At 37.6% G+C, this 19330-nt stretch overlaps 2 long non-coding RNA genes across 2 annotated transcripts; both read right to left on the bottom strand.

Annotated features, from left to right (window-relative positions):
- Window positions 1–2148: 2148 nt before the first annotated feature.
- On the bottom strand, window positions 2149–8763 carry LOC122005506. Its single transcript, XR_006118410.1, has 3 exons — window positions 8711–8763; window positions 8528–8614; window positions 2149–2414 (listed from the first exon to the last, which is right to left on the bottom strand). It is a non-coding gene; the product is annotated as an uncharacterized LOC122005506 (long non-coding RNA).
- Window positions 3107–5371, bottom strand: LOC122005505. Its single transcript, XR_006118409.1, has 4 exons — window positions 4890–5371; window positions 4309–4350; window positions 3691–3815; window positions 3107–3142 (listed from the first exon to the last, which is right to left on the bottom strand). It is a non-coding gene; the product is annotated as an uncharacterized LOC122005505 (long non-coding RNA).
- Window positions 8764–19330: the final 10567 nt, after the last annotated feature.

The raw sequence follows: 19330 nt of genomic DNA, 5'->3' as shown, positions 1-19330 counted from the left end.
TGAGAATTATTAGTGATTGTCAAACGAAAACACTCAACGAGTGAGGGCCTTGGAGTAGGAGTCGACGAAGGTTCCGAACCAAGTAAAATTGGTTGTGTTAGCATTGTCCTTACTTTTGTTTTTTCCGCTGCGTACTCGATTTGATTTTCGAATTCTTGATGAACGCTATTCACCCCCCCCCCCCTAGCGTTTTCACAATCCAACAGCATCTTCTCAGGTCTTATATGGAAATACATACTCGAAAAAATGAAGCATTTCTCGGTTCTATTATCGAGTTCTTGTGTATCTATGATATTTGTGATTCATATACAAAAAATCGATACGCATTGTTGTTCTGTGCATATCCAATAAATTTACAATCAATAATGTTTGGTCATATCTTAATCCTTTTCTGATCAGGCACCAACACTTTAGCAAGACACCTCCACATTCGTAAATATTTATAGGACGGTTGTCTTCCATTCCACAACTCATAAGAGCTCTTATCTATTTTCTTTCGAGACACCTTATTTAAAAGATAATTAGCCGTTAACACAACTTCTCCCCACATGAACGCTGGCAGTCCAGAGCTCAATAGAAGAGTATTCATCATTTTCTTTAGAGTTCAATTCTTTCTCTCAACAACTCCATTTTGTTGAGAAGTATAAAGAGCTATAATTTTGTGTCTAATCTCATGTTCAGCACACAACTCAGTGAACAGTGATACATATTCATGACCTCGGTCACTTTAAATCACCTTAATCTTTTATTAAGCTGGTTTTCAACCTCATGTTTATAGAGTGTAAATTTCTTTATACCTTCATCATTACTTTTGAGAAGATACACATAACAGTATTTTATGTTATCATCTACAAAAGTGATGAAGTATTTATTCCCACCACGTGTTGATGTACCTTTAAGATCGCACACATTGGTGTGAATTAGCCCGAGTGGTTCATTGCTTCTTTCAATATGTTGAAAGAATGACCGTATCATTTTTTGCTTTAACACAAATTTCACACTTGTGTTTTAGGTCAACATGGGATGCAGGTATACTTTACATATTTATTAATCTACGCAACACATCGTAATTAACATGTCCTAGTCTACCATGCCACAAACATGAAGACTCAAGCATATAAGTGGAAGAGCTTTCATTTTTATTTATCTTAACCCTAATGGTCATTACATTGAACTTAAACAGTCTATCAGATATATAGCTCTTTAACAAATATTCTATTCTTAGACAGTACAACTCTGTCTGACTCAAAAATAATACGAAAGTCATGCTTACTTAACAATGATCTAGACACTAGATTCTTTCAAATCTCCAGAATATACAACATATTATTTTGAGTAAGGTCCTTGCTCGAGGTCATCTTCAGCACCACTTTTCGTTGGCCCATAATGTCCGAGGTTGTTGAGTTCCCCATGAACAGCTTATCTCCAATGATTTCTTCGAAGTTGTAGAGCAGCTCCTTGTTGCAGCACACATGTCTGGTGGCTCTAGTATCGATCCACCATTGCCACAAGTTTGAACCCACTAGGTTCAACTCGGAGACCATAGCACAGAGGTCGTCCATTTCTGGTCTCTCGTTCAGGTTAGACTCCTCACTACAAGAAAAAAGCTAATAGACAACGCTTTTAAAGCGTTGTCTTTGTGCCTGAAAAAGCGTTGTTAAAGGCACTGTTGTTAAAAGTCTGCTCAACGACAATACTTTTAAAGCATTGTCGTTTGTACCAAAGACAACGCTTTTGCAACGCTTTAAAAGCGTTGTCGTTTTATGCAAAGGCAACGTTTTGCAACGCTTTTAAAGCGTTGTTTTTGGTAGAAAAGACAACGCTTTTGCAACGCTTTAAAAGCGTAGTCATATTTTGCAAAGACAACACTATTACAACGCTTTAAAAGCGTTGTTGTTTTTTTTACAAAGACAAGACTTTTTGCAACACTTTAAAAGCATTGTCGTTTTAAAGAAAAAAAAATATAAAAAATTATTTAAAAATCATTATTTTTATATTTACGAAACTATTATTTTTCTTTTACCATATCTAGATTCGAATTTTACATATAATTAACTCAGTTAATGATTTCAAACTCATCAAAATAATAGAAATATGACGTTGAAGTAATATTAGTATTTAATTACATGAGAAGCTAGTAAATATCAAAATTAACACTAATTTTGTTTCAAAGTATATAGTGATATTCACATATAAAACGAAAGAGCACAAAAAATCTGTTTTGAACAGCTACAATCTGTTTAGCCAACAATCTGTTTACTTCTAAGAAGTAGCTACTGAATACTGAAGAAGTAGCCAACAATCTATTTACTCAAAACAGTACAGTAGTTACTGAATCCAGACGCTTAGTGTACTGATCAATTACTGAATCTAGACGCTCCTTAGTGTACTGATCTCGACTGTCCTGTATCCACCTACAAAAGTAGCAATAATATGTTTCAAGTCCATACATGAGCATTACTGATGGCTCTCAAAAGAAACAAAACAATCATTGGAGATGAATGAATGAATACTCACAACCAATATTAGATGAACAATCACTACAAGAAAAAAGCCTAACAACAACGATTTTCACCGTTGTCGTAGCCCATTTTGAACTGTTGTTAAAAACCGTGTTGTTAAAAGGGGTGTCCAAAGACAATAGTTTTTAACCGTTGTCTTTGAAGGCAAAGACAACATTTTTACAACGGTGAAAAACTGTTGTCTTTTCCTTCAAAGACAACAGTTTTTCACCGTTGTCTTTGAGCGTCTACCTTTAATAACAGGGTCTTCAACAATAGTTTTAAACTATCTACGACAACGATGAAAAACCGTTGTCTTTTTTAGATAAAAAATATTAAAAAATTAATACACAATTTTCCAATATTATAAATCATTCAAAATACTAAATTTCAAAATAAAATTTAATATACAATTTTCTAACATTCAAAAATAATATCTATAACATTCTGAAGAAATTTCATAAGCAACCAACAAAATGATAATGTACACTATTAAAACAAAGGTAGAACAATATAACATAAGATTTTCTACTTAGATGTCGGTGAAGAGGAGGGACTGCAGCTCCTAGTGCTCCTTAATTTGTTAAAGTCTCTCCATTTTTTTAGTTTGTCGGCATTCTTCCCAGTACTCTTGAAGGCACCTATTCAAATAAAGATATATATTACAAATTAGAAACTAAACTGTACGCGTGATTCTAATTGCACTGCATAAATGTTACATAACCATAAAAACCATTTGATCTAGTCATCTAAGAGAAGTGCAAAAAGCATTATCTATGTAACATAAATGGTAACCTCTTGAAACAATATGGTGGCTCTTAAATTTCTTATTAAGCAGAATTTTCATTTTATGTCACTGCATACAAAGCTTCTATTATAAACCATGCAAACATTATTTTTCCCAGTAATCAAGCAGCATTAATTCTAATAGGTACAATATAATGCAAACGTTCCCACACATTCCATATGATGCTAAGGAGTAAGTCATACATTAAATTCTAAAAGGGATCATTAAAGGAAAGAATGCCTTAAATAAAAATGAATCCAGAAAGTATCATTCCATATGTACTAATAGAAATCTTCGTTTATAGCCAACTGCAAATACATTTCATATTTATTTAAAATTTTAATAACATAATAAATCTAAAAAATTTATAATATTTCACTGAAAGATTAATTAAAATCACACCAGATGATAAGGCCAAGCTATCATTCCTCCAAGTGTATCCTAGAATCTTTGTAATGAGCACGTTGAGATGGAATATGTCATTGAGTACATAAAAGCTCCTGAGGTGTTGGAATCAGATGAAACATCTACAAAAATAAGCACCATTGATTAATAAGTCATTGATTAATTAGATAATGGAATATACAAATAGAGATTAATTAAAATAAATAAAGGATCTAACAATTACCACTATAATTGACTAAAATTAACAATCAAGAGCTAGGTTGAAGAATGTTTTAAAACATTCTTCAATGTATAAGGAAGCAACTAGAAGTGTTTAACATCTCAGGAATTGAAAATAATGCAAATGCAAACAAATTCATAGATCAAATAAACAAAAACGGGACAACTCTTCAACAAATTTCTATAATCAAGTGATATAAACAAACTGCAGAATTTCATGCGTGGGTAAATCTCGAGTCAAATGCCAATTGAAAGATCAATGTAAAACATGGCATAGACAGAGAAAGGAACATAGGAATACAGAGCAGTAGGTAAAAACATGTCTATTGAACTGAAGAAAAGTCATCATATCGTGTATGCTAACAATCACCAAATGGTTACTAATTATATAATTACCTGATGCTTTGTGGCAAGCAAGTGCAGTTCAAAAGCCAGCACCTACATCCAAAAACAAATGCTGAAAACATCAAAATTATTGAATCTATATTTTGCCAAATATAATCTTAGATGAGTGAACTACCATATAGTTTGGGTTTAAATATTTCCAAACACTAGCCGGACTTGACAATCAATTTCACATACAACAAAAGCAATTAAACTAAACACCTTAACAACGATTAACCAAAACCTAGTTATACACAATTGATAAACTTGCACCACATTGTCACACTATGAGATAAGATTGACAATCATGCATAAATGAAATACAAAACTAAACAATCAAACATAGATAAGAAAAGAACACCTAAGTTGAACAAGAAAGTAAACTAAATTAACTGAACATGAAACATTCAAAAGGAAAGTAAACTTAAACTATCCAAACCACTCTCCTGCGATCAACCATCAATCGACTACCTCCGTCGTCACACGGAGACCCGGATTTGGAACACCAGCCCCAGTGGACAGCAACACAATGACAGAACCTTTGATTACAACTCTCAACAGCCACACAAAATTAAGAAAGAACAGTGATGTACTGTAAATTGACACACTGAGATGCCACTTGCTTCTGCTGGAATTGTAGACTGAAGTTGCTGGAGTTCCTGCCTTCGGAACACCATCCGCAGGAAGCCACAACACTGCTCAGTGATGGAAGCAGAAGAAATTCGCCGGAGAAGAAGGGACAGTCGGCTTCCTCTGTTGGAACCCGCTGCTTTCGGAACGCCGTCCGCAGGAGAAGCTACACTGAGGAAGGGATGAAGAGGGATGCTTGCCGAAGAAGAACGCCTCGCCGAATAGAAACCCTAGTTGAGGTCGTCGCTTCAAAGTAGCCGCCGGCGTTTGCTGCCGTCGCCGCTTGGAGCAGATCGCAGAAGAGGAGGTTGGGAAGAGCTGGCCGGCCGGTGGCAAGGGAAGAGAAGAAGCCGCCGGCCGGAGAAAAGGAAGAAGAAGAGAAAGGGGCACTGTGCCCTAGCAGACGCGAGAAGGAGACGCGAGCAGAGAGGAGAGTTCTACTGTGCCGTGCGTGGAGAGAATAAGGAGAAGGGTTTTTAACGGGTTCGGATTTTGGGTTAAGGAGAGGGATCCGATCCGATTCATTAAGAGTATGAAATTGAGCTTCTGAAATTGGACTTTAAGAAGTGGGTTGGGTTTAGATATGGATTTGAGTTAAAACCATTAGAAGATGATCCCCTTCTTGATTGAGCTAGATAAGTCCAACTCTCCATTTGACTTGAGTCAAATATTCTTAAATTGAACCGGGTTTGGATCTATAGCTTTCAATCAATCGGTTTGATTCGACTCGTGTCCATGACTCCTCTTTAATTCCCTACAAAAATCATAAAATAATATCAAAATTAGGGAATAATTATAATAAGCTCACAAATATATCCTAACTCATGAATTATGATATTAAGCAAGATTTAAGTGAATGAGAGGATAAAAATGCTAAGTATAAGAGCTAAAATATCACATAAAAATGCTACTTATCACTCGTCGCTTGGCGAGGCAGCGCGTGGTGCTGCGGAGAGGGAAGAAATAAGAAATAGGTTACCTTTGAGCTCATCTTGGTTGCTGCGGAGAGGGAAGAAACCTGTCTGCGCTGAAGGAAAGAAGGGGGTGGGAGAGGGAAGAAAATGGGCGGCGCTGCAAGGAGGAAACGAAAGGATCAGGAGGATCGCGTGGGTGGAAAGAGATTTGGAATAGGTCTAATATGATTATAATTATAATGACACTTACAAAATGTGTCATCATACACCATCTAATATGATATTTTTCTAAAAATTTAATTAGTTTTTATAAGTGTCATTATAATTTATTTATATTGACACTTTTTAATAGGTGTCATGAAGAAAGTGTTATAATAAATCATTTTTCTAGTAGTGGAGGAGTGTCTTTCGCGGAGGAGTCGCGAAGGAGGAGTCGGAGATAGGTTTTTGTTCGTTGAAGAGTCACAAAGAAGTGGGTTTTTAGATTTTTTTTCATGAAGTTAAAAAAACTGTTGTGTTTTTAGGATTCAACAACATTCAATAGACAACAGTTTAATAAAACTGTTGTATATTATCACATAAGCAACACTAAAAGACAATAGTTTTTTAAAACCGTTGTCTTTGACACACATTAGACAACAGTGTTTTGAAAAACTGTTATTATTTAAAAAATATTATGGTGAACAACAACAGTTTTCAATAAAACTGTTGTTAAATGGAAAAAAGACAATAATTTCTTGAAAAACTGTTATCTATTAGGTGTGGTTAAATCCAGAAATTCTTGTAGTGAATCATTGGAGAAGTAGTATTAGATGCTAAAATTGCATAAACTTTTGAAATCCTATCAAGTTCTGAAAATAACTACTTTTTTTTTTTTACTTCAGATTCCACAATGGCTTCAATTATGACATCTGCACTTTTAAGATCTTCTAAACTTGATGTGTATCTCAAGTGGTTCAACAAATCAGTACCTACAAGCCATAACACAGATGCAACAAGTGCTGGAAAATAGAAGCCTATAAGCTCTCATTTGCAGCAGCAGAGTATCAAGCCATTAATGGCTGGGCAGCATGAAGGAGAGGAACTTCTAATGCATACGTGTTTAATAAGGCTGAGAAAACAGGGACAATGGCGAAGTCATTATAGATTAGTATGGAGAATAGTAGGGTTCTCAATTTTTGCACTGCAGTTCAGATGTGCAGTTTTAGAAATCATATTACTGTCCTGGCAAATTCTGAAGCAACAGATGTTTTCAACAACCAGTGAAATAGGGACTAATGAGACCATTTATAGCAGCAAATTGGAGGGAAGACCTTCAATGGTATATCTAATAACTGAAGCTGCCTTGAGTTTTCATAATCAACAACCATCAACTGACTTGAATTCCCTTGCTATTTTATTGGGAAAACCAAGAGAGGATTAAAAAAGACTAGCAACCATCATTCATGAATTTTTCTTCAATTATGTTCAAAGGCAAACAAGTGATTTCGCTACACAAGGCTAAATGGAGGTACCAAAAAGGTGAACAACCCATATAAGAAACTTCCGAACATAAATGGAGGTACTCAGAGAATACCCACTGGTATTGATCAACATTAGAGTTGTGAAGGTTACAACATTGCTATGGCGACTTCATAGCAAACAATAAAAAGTTGCATAAAGAATCAAACACCAAATTTTACCATTAAACATTAGTAAAAGTTGTAGACATTTCAAATCAAAATAAACGAGTTCAAAATGTGAAACTTTGCTAGAGAATCAACTATAATATGATAAACTGTGGTTTGTAGTACTCAGTATAACATTCATTTCTCAGTTCTTGTCTTATGTTGCATCTGTGTTTTTTATTTCATATTTTCATGAAGCATATATCTTGTAATACAAGCAAATATCTTGAAGTTCAATAATACAGATCTATAGTAAGCTTCTACGCCTACAACCAATGAAGTTCTATAAGAACTTCTTATGAGACATCAGTTGAGGTTTGTGTTGTTTACATTCCTTTCTAATTTATTTGTATGGAGTCATTAGAAAAGCCAAAATGAAGGGTAGAAACTCAATATAGCCTGAAATTCATATTTCTGGTACTTATGCAAACAAACATATATAGAGCAGACTTTTTATTTCCCAAATTGTGTGCACAAATGATTTCATTTGTAACAATCAAACCATCAATTAGTCCACTTACTAGATTCTCCATAATTTAACAGAATGAAGTGTTTACATATTTAATACTGCCACGATAGAGAATAGACATATATATCGTAGCTAAGAACATATGCATTATATCCCTTCATGTATACCATATTATTATTGTTGACGTGACAATATGATTCATCTAAACTCTCCAGGTTATTGAAATAACAGAAGAATTGAGCAAGTGGACTATCATATGGCTACAACTGATATAAAAAGTTAAGCAAAAAATTATCAAAATTAGAAGCTCAGGGAGCACATCTGAGTATTTCTCCATTCTAAAATGCATTTAGTTTATATAATTCAGTTAATGACCAAGAAGACTCTTTATCACAGATTAAACTGAGAATAACAAACAAGGGTAGATTGCATCTCATAGCTGAAAATGGATTCTAAAGAAGCAAAAAGTTCCTTCTTGCTAAAGATAATGAACTTAATTACATAAACCTTAGCTAAAACAAGGTAATGAACTTACATAAACTTGAACGCACCTACTCATAAATATGATCTTGTATACATTCTGTCAACTCCGATCGCACCTCATCAATTTCTTCTCGAGAATACTCTGCTTGTGTGAACTGTGAACATTAATGAGGAAAAAAAATCAACATTGACTTTGCATATTTTAAATAGTTTATTTCAAATAATTTGAGACATAAGCAAGTAAACATTACTATAGATCGTAGTGAATCTCTTTCGATAATTTCAACTTCTTCAACAATTTATCTCATAAATCGCATCACATAGTAACCACATTGTTTGGCATCTTGTTGTCGAGGAGCCTATGGAAAGTAGAGACATATTATTAATGATAAACATACACATTAAAATATATGTTATATGTAATTACACATACCTTTACTATTACCCACATAGTCGTTTTTCTACCTTTCCTTCCCTTGTTTGAATTAAACAATCTTAAGGCCCTTCATACGTTAATGATTTTTTTATATATGAGGTTTGTATTAACATAAATGCTTAATAAAAAAGAAATATGAACTCACATTTTCACTATATATTTCCAATCCTCATCATGAATGCGGTGCCTTAGAGAATCCAACAAATAAATAACTTCATTGTAAGGGTCAATAATAGTGAGAATCCAATGGAAACTATGCAACAAACACATAATTAGTGCATATAATTCAATAAATTATCAAAAGACAACAATTGAAAGTGATGTTTTAATTCTTACTTACCCGATATTACATAGCACCAATACAAGTTGATCTACAGATGCACCACTTAGCCTGCCTTCCAAATGACTTGCCCTTTGGTTTAGCCTTTCAAGCTTACCTTTTTGTCATGTGCACTGGTTGCCATATATGGGATTTTATGTGGATTCACAAATCTTAATTTCTCTTTCTTGTTATCTTTCAGCAGTTTTTTATAAAGATGTATGTCATTGCAAGCATAATAAAACGAAGAGGTAGATTGAAAAATGAAAGTTATTCACAAAATGGATGATTATCATAGATTACAGTAAACCTGGTAAAATTATATTTAAATTGCTAAATCTAAATACTTACCATATGTAGCCAACTACACAATTGCCTGAAAGGGGCTCCAAATGATACAAAGGAATGATGTCCTCAAGGTGTAGAACAAGTTCATAATCATCATCAAACACGTCATAATCAAAACTCACTGATATATATCTGCCATCATCTAAAGCACGTTTACTATAACAATATAACATATGTAATGCTCTTGGGGCACTTGTTGACAAAGTATGTTTTTTTTTGTTGTTCAAGCTTCTTCCTTCGAGGCTTCTAATAATTTCAAATCATGACAGTTAGATAGGATGATTAATAAAACAAGTGACAATTTAATTTGAAATAAAATCTAACAAATACCTCATCTTGGTTCACTATCAAGTGTTTTGGCCAAGCCACATGGGTTCCTACAGCATCACCAATTACTTCAAATTCACTTGGAATTGGATATGGAAAATGTGCTAATTTTTCTATTGCTTCATCAATGGAGACTCGCATGCAATTATTGGGAAATGGAACACCATGAAGCATTTTATCAGATTCATTGCCACAAACAATTGTACCATGTGCAACAATATTTGTGCTAGATTCCAATGTTAATGCAACTGGTTTTCCCTAAAATGTAAAAGTTGCAGGTCACAAATAGCAGCAGGTCATAATTAATGCAACTAGTGTTATACCTGCAAAACATCAACTTGACACAAAATTTGTAGGTCATCATCATCGTTCTTCATGTCATCTTCAATCATGGGTTGCAACTTTACTGAGCAACTGCCTTTGTCATCAATCGAATTATCGCACATGGTACCCTTTTTATACACCATTACTTCAAGGTTTTGTATACGTGCATCTTGCTCTAAAATTTTCTTCCTCACCTCCATCAGCTCCCTTTTATGCTCAGTGATTACATCAGCATGCTTCCATCTTCTACCGGAATTGAAATATATTGTTGGAGTGATATGACCTCCAATACCCCTCACAAGACCATTATATTCTTCAGTCTCAAGTGCTTTGGTAAATATATCCTCTTTAGTTCCTTCAATTATCAGCTTACCCTCCCTCTTTTGTTGAATGTAACCATCCTGTCAGGCACATTAAAAAAGCATTATTACTAAAAGAGTTATCAGTTCAATAAAAATGGTACTTTTACTTATTGTTATTTTGCTTACAATCTGTTGGATTTTTTTTATCAAATCCTCTCCTTTAAAGCCACCTTCTTTGGTGACTCGTCCTTTCTTCCACATAATAGCTCTATTAATGTCTTCATCATCACATAATTCAATCGCCTACAACAAAAAAATTCCAATAACAGTTAAATGAATAAAATTAGTCATTAAATGAAACAAACTCGCAGAAATTGGTCATCAAATTGCAGCACTAGAACAATCAGGAATGTGATCAGGATTAGAGCCAACTGAAGCAGCACATCTCGCAGAGGCACAATCATTAAATGAAATGGGAAATCAGGGAAAAGCTTTAAGGCATGGGGTACCAAATGTATCACTAACTGCCAACAACTTGCAGCAACAAGCCAGCCCCCCGCATACTCAGTTTCAGACTCAAGTGTTGAGTATGTGGTACCAAAGGTGGTTTGCTCTGTTGGTGCAACCTTAGGTCAAGGTTGACCTGGTTGACCAGACTCGAGTTGACTTGACTCGAGTTGTGTTTTGATGTTTGATGAGTTATGTTTGACGTGAACAGAAAAGTTGTATCTTGATGTTTTACAAGGATACAAGCTTGGGAGATTATGGATGCAACCCGTGGTCAAGGTTGACCTGGTTGACCCGAGGTGAGTTGACCTTGTTGGGACCTTGACGTCCGCTAGAGGGGGGTGAATAGCGGCTCACCCAAATCGTTCGCTTCCTACGTTGTTAGCTTGCGCAGCGGAATAATACAAAAATAAACAAGATAAACAAAATACAAGACAAGAAAGAATGCAAACCAAGCTACACGATCATTTACGTGGTTCGGAGATAAAGCTCCTACTCCACGGCGTGTCCGTAAGGTGGACGATCCCTATCCGTCGGTGGATTACTCCCCGGAAGACCTCCGGCTAGCTCAAACTCCTTGTGGGTGGAGAAACCTCACCACAAACTCACCAAGACCTCTTGGACACAAGGAAAACTCTTGAGCACTTGTAGACTACTAATTAGACCTTAACCAAGTCTAATTTCGTCAACTCAAACCAAGCTCCCAAGCTTTGGTTTTATAGCCCGCGGGTTGAAAACCCCGCCTACCAGTCGACATGCTCTCTGTGGAAATTCGACCGTTACACCATCGACTGATGAACACATTCGTCGACTGCTACAGTGACGCTATTGTACTGCTAAAGTGACGCTACTATACTACTAAAGTAACGCTACAGTGCTGCTACAGTGGCACTACAGTAAAACCCTAATTCTTATATTTTACTCGAGTACAATCTCTCAGACTCGTCTGCCCGACCAACCTAGACCTAGCCTTCTAGCCTCCTCCATCAGCCTTGCGTCCCTCGGATGCCTCCCCATCCTTCACGTCTTGCCTTTTGGAGCTTCCATCGGCCTTGTCATTATTGTCGGGTCTTCCTTTGCCAAGAGGTCGCGCCTCCGGGACTTCATCCATTGCCAAGTTACACTTGGACTTACGTTGCCAAGACTACATGCTTGGACTTACACCGCCAAGACTCATCCTTGGACTTTCCTCCTTTGCCAAGATCACACTTGGACTTCCTTGTTGTACCTGTATCCTGCACACTCACAATGCATATCAAATACAACAATAAACCTAACTTAAACCTTTGCCCAAACATCAAAACCTAGGATCACTAGATTGCTCCAACAATCTCCCCCTTTTTGATGTTTGGCAAACCGTTTAAATTAGGGAAACAATATATCAATAATAATGCAAATAAACATGCAATCTACACATGCATAAATCATGGAACCTAATTCTAGGCTCCCCCTTCACCTAAGCTCCCCCTTGAGTTAGGATTTCTTGCAAAGGTAAACTTCTCCCCTTTTGCTAATAAATGAGCAATCGCTCCCCCTTCACCTAAGCTCCCCCTTGAGCTAGGATTTCTTGCAAAGGTATGTAAGTTTCCCACTTAAACCTAAACTTCTCCCCCTTTGCCATACATAAAAAAAAAACTCCAACAATATCCCAATTATTGGACTCTTTGACCTCTAATGACTATAAACATCATGTATTAATCCCCCATAAGATTACATACATGTCCACCTCTCTTTTAGTCATTTTCTAGTGCTGAAAAACAATTTTAGACCATATCAGTCGACTGCAAGAAGTACCAGTCGACTGCCCCCATGAAAACGAGCTTACAGAGACATTCTGTGCTCGTGAACAGTGTTACCAGTCGACTGGTAACTGTACCAGTCAACTGGTACACTATTCATGAAAAAATCAGCCTTTTCTGGCCAACTTCAGAAATGCGCCAGAAATTCCACAGACCTCCAAAAATCCCTAAATTTTGTGGAGAGGTCTATTATATCAATATCTACTTGGGAAAAATATATATAAAAATATATCTATCACCAATCCCAAGATTGACACAAAACACAAAACTAGCTAAAAAGTTCAATTGAACCTTGACCTAAAGTCCTAGTTTTGGCTTCCTCTTGATGTATTTGCCCATACTAAACCATAATGCATCACTAGCATTAGTTTATATGGCATCTATATATTAAAAACTAATTTTCATGCAATATGAACCCAATTCATATTTCTATGCATGAAACTCAACTCAATTGTGCCAACCCACTATGTTAGAGACTTAAGTCCGTCTCCTAACCACTTGGCACATTTGATAACCCATCTACCATGGGTCCCAAAGACTCTTCCTAACCTTAGGAATCTTAACCTTAGTCACCTCCCTTGGTGACTCATCCACTATAGCTAGGTCACTTCGATGCACCTCGGGTGACACTTGGCCTACTAAACTCACCTTCTTAACCTTAGACACATTGTCTTTGATTAATTACTTCTTGTCCTTAATCTTGGACACCTCATCCTTGCTATAATTATATGCTACCCTAGCATATTCCTTCTTATTGGCCTTGGATGACTCTCCCTTGTCCTTGGCAACGCCTCCCATACCAATGTCATGTGCTACCTTAACATTTGACGTCCTTTTGGTCTTGGAAAAGATTTTTATGTTTTAAAGGAGTAACTCCCCCTAAAAACATGGTTAAACTTCTATCATTGCACCAACAATGACTTGGGGTTCCTAAATAATTAGGAAAGCCAAAACTTGAAGTTTTGAGGTTAAAAATTCAATAATGAAACTAACCTCAACCGAAACTTCACTTTGGTTTTTCTTAACCAAACCATACTTGTTTTCATCATGAAAACTCATGTAGACATTATTTAGATTATACTTTATCAAGGAAAAATAGTTTTCTATGAAAATACTTCCTATTTTCAAAGATTGACACAAATTTGAAAACTCTTGAAATTTTCAATGTTTTCTCTTAGTTTGTGTCTAACTTTCCAATGATGATTACTATCAAAAGATAGTCTTCACCAAGGTTTTTCAAAAGTATTTTGAAATCATTTTTAAAACCAATATCCAACCATGTTCTTTGGGCTCAATGCACATGACTTGTACATTAGCTTTCCCAATGATTGGAAGACACATAACTATGTGTTTTGATGAACCTAAAACTCAACAAGATGCACTAGATCAACATCTTGAGTTTAGTTCACCATCTTAACATCTCACTTGTATATAACGTGTATTAAAACACATACAAGTCACCTTATAGTTCTTTGTGAGATGTATATTTGGTCTTGCCCTAAACTAAGGGATCATGCATCTCTATCTAGGCATTGTAAAAATCATGATCATCCATCTAGGATGCCACTTGATATAATCCCTCTTGTTGGGATATTTACCATTTATAATAGATGCCATTTGTCCTTAAATAACAAGGGAATTAAAGTAATGCATGATGTTACATGGCATACATCAAAATAAGCAATTTTCAAAATGAAAAGCAAGCTATAGCTACATGATGTATGTATGACATGACATGGTATTTTTGTATTTTTCATAATAAAATATGAATGCTAAATATAAATATGATGTCATGACATATGATAGGCAAACAAAACATGGCAAGTTAGCATAAATAAAATTTACCTAGATTACCTATCTAAGTATTCTTAACCCTAGCTAACTCAAAATTTAACCCTAAATTGCCCATGATTTTCCATGAAAATGCCAAAACCCAATTTTGACATTTATTTTTCCTTTCTAAATTTGTGCCATTTTAACTTAAACAAATTTCTCAAAGTATGGTACATTTTACTCTTTCCAAGTGTAAATGAAATCAAATTAAAACTTAGATTTGCCTTTTACCTTTTAAGAAAATATCAAAACCCCAACTTGGCATTTCTTATCCTTTTCTAAATGTGTCAATTTAAATTAAGTTCAAAACCTCAAAGTTTGACACATTTCACTCTTCCAAAGAGTGAACATCTTACATTATGACCTAGATTTTTCTTTAATTACTCTAAGAAGATACCAAAATCCCAATTTGATATTTCTTATGTTTTTCCACATTGCGCCAATTTAATTCAAACATAATTCCTTAAGATTTGCCACATGTTACTCTTTTCCAAGAGTGACAATTTGGATTAAGGTTTACATTTCCCTTAATTCCATAAGAAAATGTCGAATTCTAAATTTGGCATCACTTTTGCTTCTCTCTAGTGTGTCAATTTAAATTAGATTTAACTTCTCAAATTTTGACACATTTTACTCTTTCAAAGAGTAACACTTATCATCCTTTTCATTTTCAAAGGTTAACAATCACTTTGAAAATGCTCTCAAGTGTCAACTTTCCCAAGGTTGGGTTAACTACCTTTCCAATTGGAGTTGACACTCTCTAAACCCATCTAGGGTGTAGAGAATATGTTCCTAAGAACCCAATACCTATTGGTGCTCCTTGGATGCTCTAGGTACTCACTAGGGATGACTTCCCTAGATACCTTCCTAACGACCTTTCTTGGCTTCTTAGAAGCCTTGGTCACTTCCACTAGGTCACTTCTAGAGTTAACTCCCTTTGTAACCTTATTTGTGACTTTATTAGGCCTTTTTGGAGCCTTAGTCACATTGGTCTTGCCAAAAATACTCTTATGGATTCCTTCCCTAGTATCTTTAACTTGACCTCTAAACCTAGGGTTGGTCCCATAACTATATGGAACCCTATGAAAGGAAGTCACATCCTTCTTGACTTTAGGTTTGTATCCCAAACCTCTATAGCCATTGGATGGCTCTTGTCTAGCTTTTCTTAGGTTATGCTCATTTTGACCCCTAAGAATATTTTCCATTCTTGTTAAGGTCCTTTCTAAATTATCAAGTCTTGTCCTCAAGACTTGATTTTCACCCCATAAATCTCTAGATTTTGGTTTTTCATTGAATCCTTGAGCATTTCTATTTTTAGGCATATATCTAAAATCCTTGGTGTTATTGCCTAAGTTGTTATTTACCTTCCTAACCTTAGGTGTGGTAAATCTAGCATAAGGAGGAATATATTTATCCTTAAGGTTATCATGCCTCCTATTCTCATGATAAATAGCATTAAGATGATAAGAGTTATTTCTAGCATGCTTTTTATCATATGTCAACGGAATGGATTCATTAAATGATACCTGTTTTACCCTTGAAGCTCTCTTCTTCTCCCACTTCTTCAAGTGCGCCAATTTCTTGAGCTCTCCTCTCCTTGGGCACTTTGTGTGGTAGTGACCCCACTCACCACATGTAAAGCACCTAATGTGCTTCTTCTCCTTCTTCTTCTTCCTACAACTCACATTAGTTTCTAAATTAACTTTAGTGAGTTTAGGGTTTACCTTCTTGAGCGAAGGACACCTACTCTTGTAGTGCCCCATCTTACCACACTCAAAACATTTGATGTGGTCCTTTGTGCTCTTCTTGGTAGTTGAACTAGAGGGTTGAACTTCCAAGATCTCCTCTTCCTCGGATTTCTCTTCTTCCTCTTCACTTGAAGATGTGGACTCTTCCACTTCTTCATCTCTTGAGGATGTGGAAGATCTCTCCTCTTCCACCTCTTCCTTCTCTTTCTCTTCCTCCTCTTCCTTTTCCTCCTCGAATGTTGACCTCTTGTCAACATCGGATTGGTCCTTCTCTTCTTGGACCAATGAGCCATTTTCCTTGGGCTCTTCCACTTCTTGGATTTTTATAGGGTCTTCATGATAGGCAATGATCTTTTCCAAAGATCACTTGCATTTGTGGTTTCACCTACACTTAACAAAATATTAGAAGGTAGCAAATTATTCAAAATTCTCATTACCTCCTTGTCTGCCTCCGATTGCTCTCGTTGCTCTTCGGTCCAATGCCGAGGTCGGAGGCGTTTACCCTTCTTGTCCGTAGGAGCTTCAAATGGGTCACTCAAGACAACCCATTGGTTCCAATCCATTTGGAACCATGTCTCCAACCGCTTCCTCCAATAATTGAAGTCTTCTTTGTCGTACGGAGGTGGAATTCGGATATCCCATCCGAGCGGTCCTTCGGACTCCATCTTCTTCTTCCTCTAGCTTCTTGCTCTCTTGGCGGTTAGTCCGTAGAAGAGCGACCTCGCTCTGATACCAATTGTTGGGACCTTGACGTCCGCTAGAGGGGGGTGAATAGCGGCTCACCCAAATCGTTCGCTTCCTACGTTGTTAGCTTGCACAGTGAATAATACAAAAATAAACAAGATAAACAAAATACAAGACAAGAAAGAATGCAAACCAAGCTACACGATCATTTACGTGGTTCGGAGATAAAGCTCCTACTCCACGGCGTGTCCGTAAGGTGGACGATCCCTATCCGTCGGTGGATTACTCCCCGGAAGACCTCCGGCTAGCTCAAACTCCTTGTGGGTGGAGAAACCTCACCACAAACTCACCAAGACCTCTTGGACACAAGGAAAACTCTTGAGCACTTGTAGACTACTACTTAGACCTTAACCAAGTCTAATTTCGTCAACTCAAACCAAGCTCCCAAGCTTTGGATTTATAGCCCGGGTTGAAAACCCGCCTACCGATCATTGCTAAAACATGCGATCGCCCTCTGGAAATTCGGCGTTACACCTCAACGGCTCGATTTCACACACACAATGATTCGGCCGATCGCACTACCGATCATTGCTAAAACATGCGATCGCTAAGATCATGATCGCTACAAGAACGCTTCACAAGATCTGCTACAGTAAACCCTAATTCTTATATTTTACTCCGAGTACAATCTCTCAGCACTCGTCCCTGCCCGACCAACCTAGACCTAGCCTTCTAGCCTCCTCCATCAGCCTTGCGTCCCTCGGATGCCTCCCCATCCTTCACGTCTTGCCTTCTGGAGCTTCCATCGGCCTTGTCATTGTTGTCGGGTCTTCCTTTGCCAAGAGGTCGCGCCTCCGAGACTTCATCCATTGCCAAGCTACACTTGGACTTACGTTGCCAAGACTACATGCTTGGACTTACACCGCCAAGACTCATCCTTGGACTTTCCTCCTTTGCCAAGATCACACTTGGACTTCCTTGTTGTACCTGTATCCTGCACACTCACACTGCATATCAAATACAACAATAAACCTAACTTAAACCTTTGCCCAAACATCAAAACCTAGGGTCACTAGATTGCTCCAACAGACCTGACTCGGAAAAGTCCAAGCAGGGAGCTTGGCACGGGAAAAGTCCAAGCAGGGAGCTTGGCATGGGAAAAGTCCAAGCAGGGAGTTTGGCATGGTGAAAAGTCCAAGCAGGGAGCTTGGTACGAGAAAAGTCCAAGTATGGAGACTTGGCACGGAGAAGTCAAAGTATGGAAGCTTGGCACATGGGAAGTCGGAGAGGGCTCGGTAGCTCGTTCTCCGGACTGTGGTCAGAGAGGGCTCGGGAGCTCGTTCTCTGGACCGGATGGAAGTCGGAGAGGGCTCGGTAGCTCGTTCTCCGAACTGTGGTCAGAGAGGGCTCGGTAGCTCGTTCTCTGGACCGGATGTGGAAAGTCCTGGTGAGTGAAGCCAGGCAGACGGATAAGTCCTGGTGAGTGAAGCCAGGCAGTGGGAAAGTCCTGGTGAGTGAAGCCAGGCAGTGGGAAAGTCCTGGTGAGTGAAGCCAGGCAGTTGGAAAGTCCTGGTGAGTGAAGCCGGGCAGATTGGAAATCCTGGTGAGTGAAGCCAGGTGAAAACCCTAGTGAGTGAAGCTAGGGAAAGTCACAGTCTAACAGGAAAAATCCAGATGGATCAAGGGTGATCGGACATCTGGTGTTGAGAAGGTCAAGTAGGTCAAGAGAGTGACCGGATACTTGACACGAAGAGAAAAGTCCAAGTGGGTCAAAGGGATTGACCGGACACTTGGTGGGGAGTCTTAGCAGGTCAAGGGAGTGACCGGATGCTAAGCATGATGTACCAAGAGGTCAAGGTTGACCGGATATTGGTTTGGACTTGGTTTGGGCAAAAACCAAGACCTGGTTCGGTCTGGTGATCGATCCACTGATACTGTGGTTTCCTGATCGGTCTGGAGACCGATCAGAAATCGATCAGTGGGCCTCTGTGAGCATTGATCGGTCTGAGGACCGATCAGGAAGCAAACGGACGAGCAGATCAGCCCCAGACCGATCAGGGTGATGCCTGATCGGTCTGGCCCTAGCCGTTGAGAGACAACGGCTAGATTCTTCTGCTGTCTTTGGCCTCTGTTCTTCTCGCAGATGGATGCAGGCTATAAAAGGGCTGAGGGCTTCTACAGTGGAGTCTCTCTTTCTTGATCTTCTTCTTGCTTCTGCAAGTTATTGCTTCTGCTGTTCTAGAG

This window comes from Zingiber officinale, chromosome 7B (genome assembly GCF_018446385.1).
Source record: "Zingiber officinale cultivar Zhangliang chromosome 7B, Zo_v1.1, whole genome shotgun sequence".
Taxonomy (NCBI): domain Eukaryota; kingdom Viridiplantae; phylum Streptophyta; class Magnoliopsida; order Zingiberales; family Zingiberaceae; genus Zingiber; species Zingiber officinale.
Note: the sequence above shows the minus strand (reverse complement) of the source record. Positions and strands in the feature narration are given on the sequence as shown.